This window comes from Triticum aestivum, chromosome 4B (genome assembly GCF_018294505.1).
Source record: "Triticum aestivum cultivar Chinese Spring chromosome 4B, IWGSC CS RefSeq v2.1, whole genome shotgun sequence".
NCBI lineage: Eukaryota > Viridiplantae > Streptophyta > Magnoliopsida > Poales > Poaceae > Triticum > Triticum aestivum.
Window position 1 is genome coordinate 666,949,919 of NC_057804.1, and position 12,771 is coordinate 666,962,689.

Genomic DNA, 12,771 nt, shown 5'->3' on the forward strand with positions numbered 1-12,771 from the left:
TATGCTTGTGTGTGACTTAGATGTGCAATAATTAAGGCACATCTAGATGTGCCCTAAACAAATCCAAATAATTTACAATGAGAGGGATGCACTGTTCTGTTCTAGGATACATCATATGTTCTAGTTAATGTACATTCACAATAGAAATGCCATATAGCATCACAAACTAAACCCAAGTATTAGTACAATGGGAGGCATTTTGCAGCAAGTTGCCAATGCATTGGCATAGTTCTTCAGTTTCCACGGCTCCATTTCCGGGACTTACTTGCAGTCGTAATGGTCCGCAGGATGTCCAGCGGTCTCCAGTCGGCGTCGGACGTGAAGGTCAGTCGCTGCTCCCCATCCAGGTCGCGGCACCTCAGCGCCAGCCGAAGGAGCCGCTCTGCCTGCACCCTCGGCCAGCTGCCGGCAGATGCATCCAACAGGCCATGCACCGCATCCCTCCTGAGCAGTGAGCACCTCCTGCATCTGCTCGACGATGTTGAGGTCGAGCAGCCCCTTGAGCACCTGTCCTGGTAAACATATTGTAGAGCATAAGCTTCAGGATACCCCTTTATCTAGCCAGTCATTTTTGCATCATGATTCACGCAAGTATTTTTCTCTTCTTTGTTTCTCCCATATAGAACAACATATGAACTTCAAACTTTACAGCACATCAAAACACTCTAACTAGAATGAAGGTAAAAACTTTCGGATTTTTTCTACATCATAAATACTAAAAATACCATTTTTAAATTATAAAAAACTCATTTCGTATATTTATGTTGTACCGAAAAATCTGAATTTTTCCCCATTCTAGTTAGAATGTTTTGACGTCTTGCAATGTTTGAAGTTCATATGCTATTTTATTTTGAAGAAACAAAAAAGAGAAAATTTGGTGTAGTAAGTTAGTTGAGTTAGTTGTGTAGCACGGATCTCAAAGCAATGTTGAAGGGTAAGGATAAAGGATGTCCAGAAGCCTGAGCTCTAAAAATCCACGTCCGCCAGGATCACCACACCGAACGCGTAGACGTCTGACTTCGTGGTGAGCTCGCCAGTCATGAAGAAGATTGGGTCCATGTACCCCATCGTGCCTATCGGGTTCGTCCGCTGGCAGATTGTGTCCTCCTCTAGCGGTTTCATCTGCACAATGCATGCGTGCCGTGCCGATGGCCCCTAGGGGCTCACGTTCCGTGCGTCAAGGAGGATGTTCGCAGCTTCAGGTCAGCGTGGATGATGGCGTTTTTTTTAGAAAAGGAGGTGTGCCCTCGGCCTCTGCATCTTTTCATGCACACAACCATTTATTAAAATAAAAGGTTCAAACAAGTAGTCTCAAACATAAGCAAAAAGTCTAAGCAAATAAATGCCACAACCGGCGAAAATAGGGCTAGATGACTAAACACTTATCCTATTTTTAGACCGCCATCAAAACCAGTTGTATGTATCCCGTGCAACCGGCGTGGATGATGGCGCGGGGGCGGCTGGAGTGGAGGTGCGCTAGCGCGGAACGCTGCTCAGCGAGGATCCTGATACAGCCCTTCCATGAGAGCCCCTTGGAGAGCCCATCCATGAACGTGCCATTGGGGAGGTGCTCGTAAATGAGGGTGTATGATTCCCGGCACACGCCAATCAGCCTCACCATATGTGGGTGCTCGGTTCTGCTCAGTACTACAGTTCAGATAGAACTACTTGCTTTTGTTTAGGGTGGACTACTTGCTTATTGCTCTGCAGTTAATCTTAAGCCATGCTGTGTGCATACTCAGACAGTTAAATGAATGACCCAATATATTTACCTCCTGCTGAAACTCTGGGAAACCTTGTTTACCATGGGGTCTCAACAACTTGACGGCCACTATGACGCCACGAATTTTACCTTTGTACCCTCGGCCATAGCCACAAAATTGACATGCATTATGTTTATATAAGCACAAATATTTTTTAAAGCCCGTGGCAACACACGGGCGTTCTACTAGTGCCAGCAGTACATGATATGTGATGATGTTTAGCTGTGAAGTATTTTCCCTACTCTAGGAAACAATCTGTGAAGCATTCATGAAAGCTGAATTTACCAAATCGAGTGTTACATGCACGGTACATGAGTTTTCATTCTAGAATACAAAGTGATAACACACCCATTTAGTTACCTCATGGACACATGTTTTCTTTACAGAAGTAGAATAATACTATAGATGGAGTTGCATAAGTGGTACATTAAGGATAAGCACTTGCACAATGAAAATTGGGGTATAAAAAATGGCCGTGGATCGGATCTAGTCATAGTCCCTCCACAAGTGAGCTGAGAGGGTAAGTTATTTTGGTTGGTCACTCGGAAGCTAGGTGAGGATCTGGACATACATATGTGGTAGGGGAAATGGCCAATCTTCGGGCATGTCTGGCAAGGCATTCTTCGGTTAGGCGTAACCGCCGGTTGTGCTTGCCGCCGCCATCTCCAGCTGAGCAGTCTTTGGCGCAGCATAAGCGTCGGCTGTGCTCGCTGCCGGCGTCTCCGGCTGAGCATTCTTTGGTGCATTGTAACTATCGGATGGGACGGTCGCCGCGATCTCCTCTTTCTTCGGCTCTTCCTTCTTCGCCTCCTCCTTTGGCTTGGTTAATCTTTTAGGTACCATAACCATGACCATCGGCTCCGTTGGCTTCTCCTTGTTGGGTGTATCTACTTTTTCTTTTGGCTTCTTCTCCGCAGCGGTGTATCCAGAGGCGTCGTTCTTTCCTTTGGACTTCTTCTCATTTTTACTTTTCGGTTTCTTCTCGATGGTGGAAGGCTGGGAGGGCTCACTCTTTCTTTTGGATTTCTTCTCGGAGGCCACTTCAGCTTTCTCTCCTCAGCAGCCTTGCTGCCGTCTTCGGGGTTCTTCTTCTTGCCTGCATAGCCAGAGGCACTTACCGGTTTCTTCTCCGCATCAACATTCTTGGGGGCGACGTCAGGTTTTGTCTCCGCGCTGGAGGAGACGTCGGATCCGGAGACAGCATCTGGTTTCTTCTCAACATCAGCGGAGATGGCTTCGGGTTTCTTCTCAGCACTGGCCGAGACAGCTTCGGGTTTCTTCTCAATACCGGCGGTGTATCCGCCAGTAGCTTCAGATTTCTTCACTCCACCGCCATAGTCAAGATCGCCATGGGCCGATGCTAGGGGGCTGATGGAGGCAACAACGAGGAAGAGCAGAAGGGATAGAGCAAGCTGGGCCCTCATGATTATCAATCAACCCGATGAATAGTGGTGGTGCGATGAAATGTCTGCAGGAGGAAGTCGGGAGGTATTTGAATGGCGAGGGAGGGAGGGAAGGAGAGGAGAGATGGTTCTGGTGGGTCTTGTGCGTTTCTCCTTGAACCGCTAATCTCGTCCTGTAAAACCATGCGCCCGCCGTGAAGAATGGAGCCCGAAGAGAAGCCAGTAACTTTACTAAATAAGGTCTAATCCTGTTTTGTCTACATCTTTTCTGGATGATGTTTACAAAATAGGCAGCATGCATGCATGCAACTTCCTTTTCCTTTTTCTTTTTTCTTTTTTTGAGAGACTTGGTTTTCTCAATAACATGTGGGCGCAGACCCGAGCTATCGACCTTGGTAGACGCAAATAAGATTACTCATCTAGCAATTCAGACATGTTGCAAAAAAAAAATGCTTTCACGCATCTACAAAAATTTACCATGTTATAGTCGTCTTTGCAATGGACGATACGACATTATTGCGGACAACAAAACCTGTGGCATGTGCTCCTCGATACACCATTGATCTCCCATTCCTGACAAGAACAAACATCGCTCAGCCCTCATGATTCCACTGCCCTTGTTGCAACACCGCCACACGGCTTGCATAGCACAATGCAGTCGCAGCACCATCTTTCCCAGTGCTGCCACAATTAAACTAGATAGACGCAAGTTTAGTGTTCATTAGATACGACAAAAAATCATAAAACTTACATGTGACAGTTAAAAAGGAGAGCAAGCGTTAGTTTCCATGGACGAAACTGGTCGTGACAAAGCCTATCAGGCATCTCAACACCTTCTCTGTGGTGGTGTTATCTTTGGGATATTCAAGAGTCACTGGTTCCAGGATCCAGACATGACAAACAACAACTAGTATGGGACTGCGGGAGCTGGACTTGCCATTTTTGTTAAAAAAATGCCTCATCCTGTATGTAACATTCACGAAAATACATTTCAGTTATATGTGAACCAGAATATTCTTGCCTACACGTCTACACCTACTCAATATATACGATTTTATGGGGTACCTTTCAAGTGTACCAAAAAAGTTCTTTGTTATACTCTTTGTGAAGAAATTAATATAGCTCCAATGTCCAAGCCTCCATCAGCGAATATAAAGCTTAAAATTTGAGAGGGATGGGATACATACCTGGTTTGCCCGCTCTAAAATTTGATGGTAATGGGGCACAAACTACATCGCCCTCTTCAAAGAAACCTTCCTTGAATGCTCGGATCAGGAAACTAAATTTAACAAGTAGTACAATTTTGTCTTCAGCTGATCAGCAGTTCCAGCTCCTCTGTTTGGTAGGAACAATGCTCGATATTCAGAATCTTCTACAGTTTTGACAAAGATTCAGAATATATGTACTTATCTTGCACAATTTTGTCAAATACAGCTTGTTGTGTAGATATTAATAATATCTCCATGGTTATCACTTAGAGCATTTTTAACCGATCCCCAATAAATAGTGGAGTATCAGGTGGAGTAAACCCTTAGTGGAGTAAATTTACTACACTAATTTTAGCCGGACCTAGCCGATCCCCTATATATAACGGCGTAAAGTTTTTCCATTTGTTTTTCATTTTCAGCCATTGAAACACATTTCTTTGTTTCTTTATTTCATTGAACGGCATTTTGATACTTTGGAGTACATTATATATTCACATATTCTTGGCTACGAGAGTAAGACCAAGGAAAATAGGAACCACAATTAAACATTTTAAAAGATATCCAATTTCTATAACTTCTCCTACTAGTTGGATTAATATCTTCTCTATGTTTTCATTGTTGATCTGTAACTTCTCGAGCTTGCACACTTCTTTCTTTCTACTTTGATTTCGAAGAAGTAGACGTTGCTTCGCATGTAGTCTCATATCTTGACTCTATTCTTGCAATCAGTGCACGAGCATCTTCAATTTTCATGTTATCAATAGATCGATGTAATCTTCTTATCAATACTAAATCTTGCATCCATCCTACACATAAATTAGAGTAAACAATGAGCTACCGAAATTGTACCGAATCCGGTGAACAACCGAATGAAAAGACTCATATACGCCATCTTTCTTGCACTTGAACAACACCCACCCGGGATGTTCCGGCATGGTAGAAACTTGGCGCACGACCTGCCGCGGGCAATCGTCACATTTTATGAGCGACAACTGTGGGCCAACGAGTCGTTTGGCCAGCGCCGAGCCTAGGCAACGACCTTGTGTGTCTTCGCGGTGAACCGCTGACGGGAGAGATCCGAGCGCTAGAGGCGGAATCAATACCTGCATGCGATGTGGAGCATTGTCGGGGCTGTGTGGCCTGGTACCCGGCAAATCCATGGCAAGGCGCAGTCGCCGGATGCGGAAGCCGCAGATCTACCGGTTGTGCGCCGGCAACGGGGCGAGAGGGCACAAATCCGGGTGGTTAAGGACCGCGGCGGCATGCAGTAACTGGCGGGGGGGAAGGGGGGGGGGTGTGAGGGGCTTCGCCTGCGAAGTTGTGGCGTGGGGGAGGCAGCGGAGGAGAGTGGACTTTTTACTCAAGCGTCGATAGGTGGAGTAAATATAGGGAGGCCGGGCGCGGCTGAGGATAATTATCCTCCACTACAGCGAATTTTTACTCTTCTAACTGATTATAGGGGATCGGTTAGAAATGCACTTACTCTATTGTTCATCCTTAGTTTTTGTATGACACAAAACAGATAAAGGGAGGAAGAAAATGTTGGAAATATGCCCTAGAGGCAATAATAAAAGTATTATTATATTTCTATGTTCATGATAATTGTCTTTTATTCATGCTATAACTGTATTATCCGGAAATCATAATACACGTGTGAATACAAAGATCACAATATGTCCCTAGTGAGCCTCTAGTTGACTAGCTCGTTGTGATCAACAGATAGTCATGGTTTCCTGGCTATGGACATTGGATGTCGTTGATAACGGGATCACATCATTAGGAGAATGATGTGATGGACAAGACCCAATCCTAAGCATAGCACAAAGATCGTGTAGTTCGTTTGCTAGAGCTTTGCCAATGTCAAGTATCCCTTCCTTTGACCATGAGAGCGTGTAACTCCTGGATACCGTAGGAGTGCTTTGGGTGTATCAAACGTCACAACGTAACTGGGTGACTATAAAGGTGCACTACAGGTATCTCCGAAAGTATCTATTGTTTTATGCGGATCGAGACTGGGATTTGTCACTCCGTATGACGGAGAGGTATCTCTGGGCCCACTCAGTAATGCATCATCATAATGAGCTCAAGGTGACCAAGGTGTTGGCCGCGGGATCATGCATTACGGTACGAGTAAAGTGACTTGCCGGTAACGAGACTGAACAAGGTATTGGGATACCGACGATCGAGTCTCGGGCAAGTAACGTACCAATTGACAAAGGGAATTGTATACAGGGTTTGATCGAATCCTCGACATCGTGGTTCAACCGATGATATCATCGAGGAGCATGTGGGAGCCAACATGGGTATCCAGACCCCGCTGTTGGTTATTGCCCGAGAGTGGTCTCGGTCATGTCTGCATGTCTCCCGAGCCCGTAGGGTCTACACACTTAAGGTTCGGTGACGCTAGGGTTGTTAGGAAGACTAGTATGTGACTACCGAATGTTGTTCGGAGTCCCGGATGAGATCCCGGACGTCACGAGGAGTTCCGGAATGGTCCGGAGGTAAATTTTTATATATGGGAAGTTGTTAAACGGGCACCGGAAAGTTTCGGGGTCATACCGGTATTGTACCGGGACCACCGGAAGGAATCCGGGGGTCCACCGGGAGGGGCCACCCCTCCCGGGGGGCCACTTGGGCTGCGTGGGGATTGCAGCCAGCCCCTAGTGGGCTTGGCGCGCCCCCCCTCCTTGGGCCCTTGCGCCTAGGGGTGGGGGGGAAACCCTAAAGGGGGCGCACCCCCCTTGCTTGGGGGCAAGCCCCCCACCCCTTGGCTGCCGCCCCCCCTTAGGGTTTTCCCTAGAGGGCCGGTCCCCCTTGCCCTTTCCCCTATATATAGAGGGGTGATGGGAGGGCTGCAAGACACCATAACTCAAGGCGCAGCCCCTCCCCTCCCCAACACATCTCCTCCTCCGTACGTGCTTGGCGAAGCCCTGTCGGAATACTGCCGCGTCAACTGCACCACGCCGTCGTGCTGCCGTTGGAGCTGCCTTCCTCAACCTCTCCTTCCTCCTTGCTGGATCAAGACGGAGGAGACGTCTCCCGTCCCGTACGTGTGTTGAACGCGGAGGTGCTGTCCGTTCAGCACTAGGACATCGGTGATCCGAATCACGTTCGAGTACGATTCCATCATCACCATCTCCTTGGCAAGCTTCCGCTCGTGATCTACAAGTGGTATGTAGATGCAAACTCTCTCCCTTGACTCGTTGCTTAGATGAACTCATAGATGGATCTTGGTGAAACCGTAGGAAAAATTTTAATTTTCTGCAACGTTCCCCAACAGTGGCATCATGAGCCAGGTCTATGCGTAGTTCTCTTTGCACGAGTAGAACACAATTTTGTTGTGGGCGTGGATCTTGTCATCTTGCTTGCCTCTACTAGTCTTTTCTTGCTTCAGCGGTATTGTGGGATGAAGCGGCCCGGACCAACCTTACACGTACGCTTACGTGAGACCGGTTCCACCGATTAACATGCACTAGTTGCATAAGGTGGCTGGCGGGTGTCTGTCTCTCCCACTTTAGTTGGAGCGGATTCGATGAAAAGGGCCCTTATGAAGGGTAAATAGAAGTTGACAAAATCACGTTGTGGTTATTCGTAGGTAAGAAAACGTTCTTGCTAGAACCCAATTGCAGCCACGTAAAAGATGCAACAACAATTAGAGGACGTCTAACTTGTTTTTGCAGCGATTGATCAAGTGATGTGATATGGCCAGAAGTTGTGATGAATGATGAATTGTGATGTATGAGATCATGTTCTTTGTAATAGGATTCACGACTTGCATGTCGATGAGTATGACAACCGGCAGGAGCCATAGGAGTTGTCTTTATTTTTGTATGACCTGCGTGTCATTGAAGAACGCCATGTAACTTACTTTACTTCATTGCTAAACGCGTTAGTCATAGAAGTAGAAGTAGTCGTTGGCGTGACAACTTCATGAAGACACGATGATGGAGATCATGATGATGGAGATCATGGTGTCAAGCCGGTGACAAGATGATCATGGAGCCCCGAAGATGGAGATCAATGGAGCTATATGATATTGGCCATATCATGTCACAACTATATAATTGCATGTGATGTTTATTATGTTTATGCATCTTGTTTACTTAGGACGACGGTAGTAAATAAGATGATCCCTTACAAAAATTTCAAGAAGTGTTCTCCCCTAACTGTGCACCGTTGCTACAGTTCGTCGCTTCTAAGCACCACGTGATGATCGGGTGTGATGGATTCTTACGTTCACATACAACGGGTGTAAGACAGTTTTACACAGCGAAAACACTTAGGGTTAACTTGACGAGCCTAGCATGTGCAGACATGGCCTCGGAACACGGAGACCGAAAGGTCGAACACGAGTCGTATGAAAGATACGATCAACATGAGAATGTTCACCGATGATGACTAGTCCGTCTCACGTGATGATCGGACACGGGCTAGTCGACTCGGATCGTGTAACACTTAGATGACTAGAGGGATGTCTAATCTAAGTGGGAGTTCATAATTTGATTAGAACTTAATTATCATGAACTTAGTCTAAAACCTTTGCAAATATGTCTTGTAGATCAAATGGCCAACGCTCATGTCAACATGAACTTCAACGCGTTCCTAGAGAAAACCAAGCTGAAAGATGATGGCAGCAACTATACGGACTGGGTCCGGAACCTGAGGATCATCCTCATAGCTGCCAGGAAACAATATGTCCTAGAAGGACCGCTAGGTGACGCTCCCGTCCCAGAGAACCAAGACATTATGAATGCTTGGCAAACTCGTGCTGATGATTACTCCCTCGTTCAGTGCGGCATGCTTTACAGCTTAGAACCGGGGCTCCAAAAGCGTTTTGAGCATCACGGAGCATATGAGATGTTCGAAGAGCTGAAACTAGTTTTCCAAGCTCACGCCCGGGTCGAGAGATATGATGTCTCCGACAAGTTCTACAGTTGTAAGATGGAGGAAAACAGTTCTGTCAGTGAACACATCCTGAAGATGTCTGGGTTACACAACCGTATGACCCAGCTGAATATTAACCTCCCAGATGAGGCGGTCATTGACAGAATCCTCCAGTCGCTCCCACCAAGCTACAAGAGCTTTGTGATGAACTACAATATGCAGGGGATGGTAAAGACCATTCCTGAAGTATTTTCTATGCTGAAGTCAGCAGAGGTTGAAATCAAGAAAGAACATCAAGTGTTGATGGTCAATAAGACCACTAAGTTCAAGAAGGGCAAGGGTAAGAAGAACTTCAAGAAGGACGGCAAGGAGGTTGCCGCGCCCGGTAAGCCAGTTGCCGGGAAGAAGTCAAAGAATGGACCCAAGCCTGAGACTGAGTGCTTTTATTGCAAGGGGAAGGGTCACTGGAAGCGGAACTGCCCCAAATACTTAGCGGATAAGAAGGCCGGCAACACCAAAGGTATATTTGATATACATGTAATTGATGTGTACCTTACCAGTACTCGTAGTAACTCCTGGGTATTTGATACCGGTGCCGTTGCTCATATTTGTAACTCACAACAGGAGCTGCGGAATAAACGGAGACTGGCGAAGGACGAGGTGACGATGCGCGTCGGGAATGGTTCCAGAGTCGATGCGATCGCCGTTGGCACGCTGCCTCTACATTTACCTATGGGATTAGTTTTGAACCTCAATAATTGTTATTTAGTGCCAAGTTTGAGCATGAACATTGTATCTGTATCTCGGTTAATATGAGATGGCTACTCATTTAAATCTGAGAATAATGGTTGTTCGATTTATATGAGAGATATGTTTTATGGTCATGCTCCGATGGTCAATGGTTTATTCTTAATGAATCTCGAGCGTAATATTACACATGTTCATAGTGTAGATGCCAAAAGATGTAAAGTTGATAACGATAGTCCCACATACTTGTGGCACTGCCGCCTTGGTCACATTGGTGTCAAGCGCATGAAGAAGCTCCATGCTGATGGACTTTTGGAGTCTCTTGATTATGAATCGTTTGACACATGCGAACCATGTCTCATGGGCAAAATGACCAAGACTCAGTTCTCCGAAACAATGGAGCGAGCAACCAACTTGTTGGAAATCATACATACCGATGTGTGCGGTCCAATGAGCGTCGAGGCTCGCGGAGGATATCGTTATGTTCTCACTCTAACTGATGACTTAAGTAGATATGGGTATGTCTACTTAATGAAACACAAATCTGAGACCTTTGAAAAGTTCAAGGAATTTCAGAATGAGGTGGAGAATCAACGTGACCGAAAGATAAAGTTCCTACGATCAGATCGTGGAGGAGAATACTTAAGTCACGAATTTGGCACACACTTAAGGAAATATGGAATCATTTCACAACTCACGCCGCCTGGAACACCTCAGCGAAACGGTGTGTCCGAACGTCGTAATCGCACTCTATTGGATATGGTGCGGTCTATGATGTCTCTTACCGATTTACCGCTATCATTTTGGGGATACGCTCTAGAGACAGCTACATTCACTTTAAATAGGGCACCGTCTAAATCCGTTGAGACGACACCGTATGAATTATGGTTTGGGAAGAAACCTAAGCTGTCGTTTCTAAAAGTTTGGGGATGCGATGCTTATGTCAAGAAACTTCAACCTGAAAAGCTCGAACCCAAGTCAGAAAAATGCGTCTTCATAGGATACCCTAAGGAAACTGTAGGGTATACCTTCTACTTAAGATCCGAAGGCAAGATCTTTGTTGCCAAAAACGGATGCTTTCTGGAAAAAGAGTTTCTCTCGAAAGAAGTAAGTGGGAGGAAAGTAGAACTCGATGAAGTACTACCTCTCGAACGGGAGAGTGGTGCAGCTCAGGAAAATGTTCCTATGATGCCCACACCAACTGAAGAGGAAACCAATGATGATGATCAAGGTACTTCGGATCAAGTTTCTACTGCACTTCGTAGGTCCACAAGGACACGTTCCGCACCAGAGTGGTACGGCAACCCTGTCCTGGAAATCATGTTGTTAGACAACGGTGAACCTTCGAACTATGAAGAAGCGATGGCGGGCCCAGATTCCAACAAATGGCTAGAAGCCATGAAATCTGAGATAGAATCCATGTATGAAAACAAAGTATGGACTTTGACTGACTTGCCCGATGATCGGCGAGCGATAGAAAACAAATGGATCTTTAAGAAGAAGACGGACGCGGATGGTAATGTCACCATCTATAAAGCTCGACTTGTCGCTAAGGGTTATCGACAAGTTCAAGGGATTGACTACGACGAGACATTCTCTCCCGTAGCGAAGCTTAAGTCCGTCCGAATCATGTTAGCAATTGCCGCATACTATGATTATGAGATATGGCAGATGGACGTCAAAACGGCATTCCTTAACGGGTATCTTAAGGAAGAGCTGTATATGATGCAGCCGGAAGGTTTTGTCGATCCTAAGAACGCTTACAAAATATGCAAGCTCCAGCGATCCATTTATGGGCTGGTGCAAGCATCTCAGAGTTGGAATATTCGCTTTGATGAGATGATCAAAGCGTTTGGGTTTATGCAGACTTATGGAGAAGCCTGCGTTTACAAGAAAGTGAGTGGGAGCTCTGTAGCATTTCTCATATTATATGTGAATGACATACTCTTGATGGGAAATAATATAGAATTTCTGGACAGCATTAAGGCCTACTTGAACAAATGTTTTTCAATGAAGGACCTTGGAGAAGCTGCTTATATATTAGGCATCAAGATCTATAGAGATAGATCGAGACGCCTCATAGGTCTTTCACAAAGCACATACCTTGATAAGATTTTGAAAAAGTTCAAAATGGATGAGTCCAAGAAAGGGTTCTTGCCTATGTTACAAGGTGTGAGATTGAGCTCAGCTCAGTCACCGACCACGGCAAAAGATAAAGAAGAGATGAGTGTCATCCCCTATGCTTCAGCCATAGGATCTATTATGTATGCCATGCTGTGTACCAGACCTGATGTAAACCTTGCCGTAAGTTTGGTAGCAAGATACCAGAGTAATCCCGGCAAGGAACACTGGACAGCGGTCAAGAATATCCTGAAGTACCTGAAAAGGACAAAGGACATGTTTCTCGTTTATGGAGGTGACGAAGAGCTCGTCGTAAAGGGTTACGTCGACGCTAGCTTCGACACAGATCTGGATGACTCTAAGTCACAAACCGGATACGTGTATATGTTGAATGGTGGAGCAGTAAGCTGGTGCAGCTGCAAGCAGAGCGTCGTGGCGGGATCTACATGTGAAGCGGAGTACATGGCAGCCTCGGAGGCAGCGCATGAAGCTATTTGGGTGAAGGAGTTCATCACCGACCTAGGAGTCATACCCAATGCGTCGGGGCCAATCAAACTCTTCTGTGACAACACTGGAGCTATTGCCCTTGCCAAGGAGCCCAGGTTTCACAAGAAGACCAGGCACATCAAGCGTCGTTTCAACTCC

At 46.0% G+C, this 12,771-nt stretch overlaps 1 pseudogene; it reads right to left on the minus strand.

Annotated features, from left to right (window-relative positions):
* Positions 1-233: 233 nt before the first annotated feature.
* LOC123090420 (U-box domain-containing protein 70-like) lies at positions 234-2,128 on the minus strand (annotated as a pseudogene).
* Between the last annotated feature and the right edge of the window lie 10,643 nt (positions 2,129-12,771).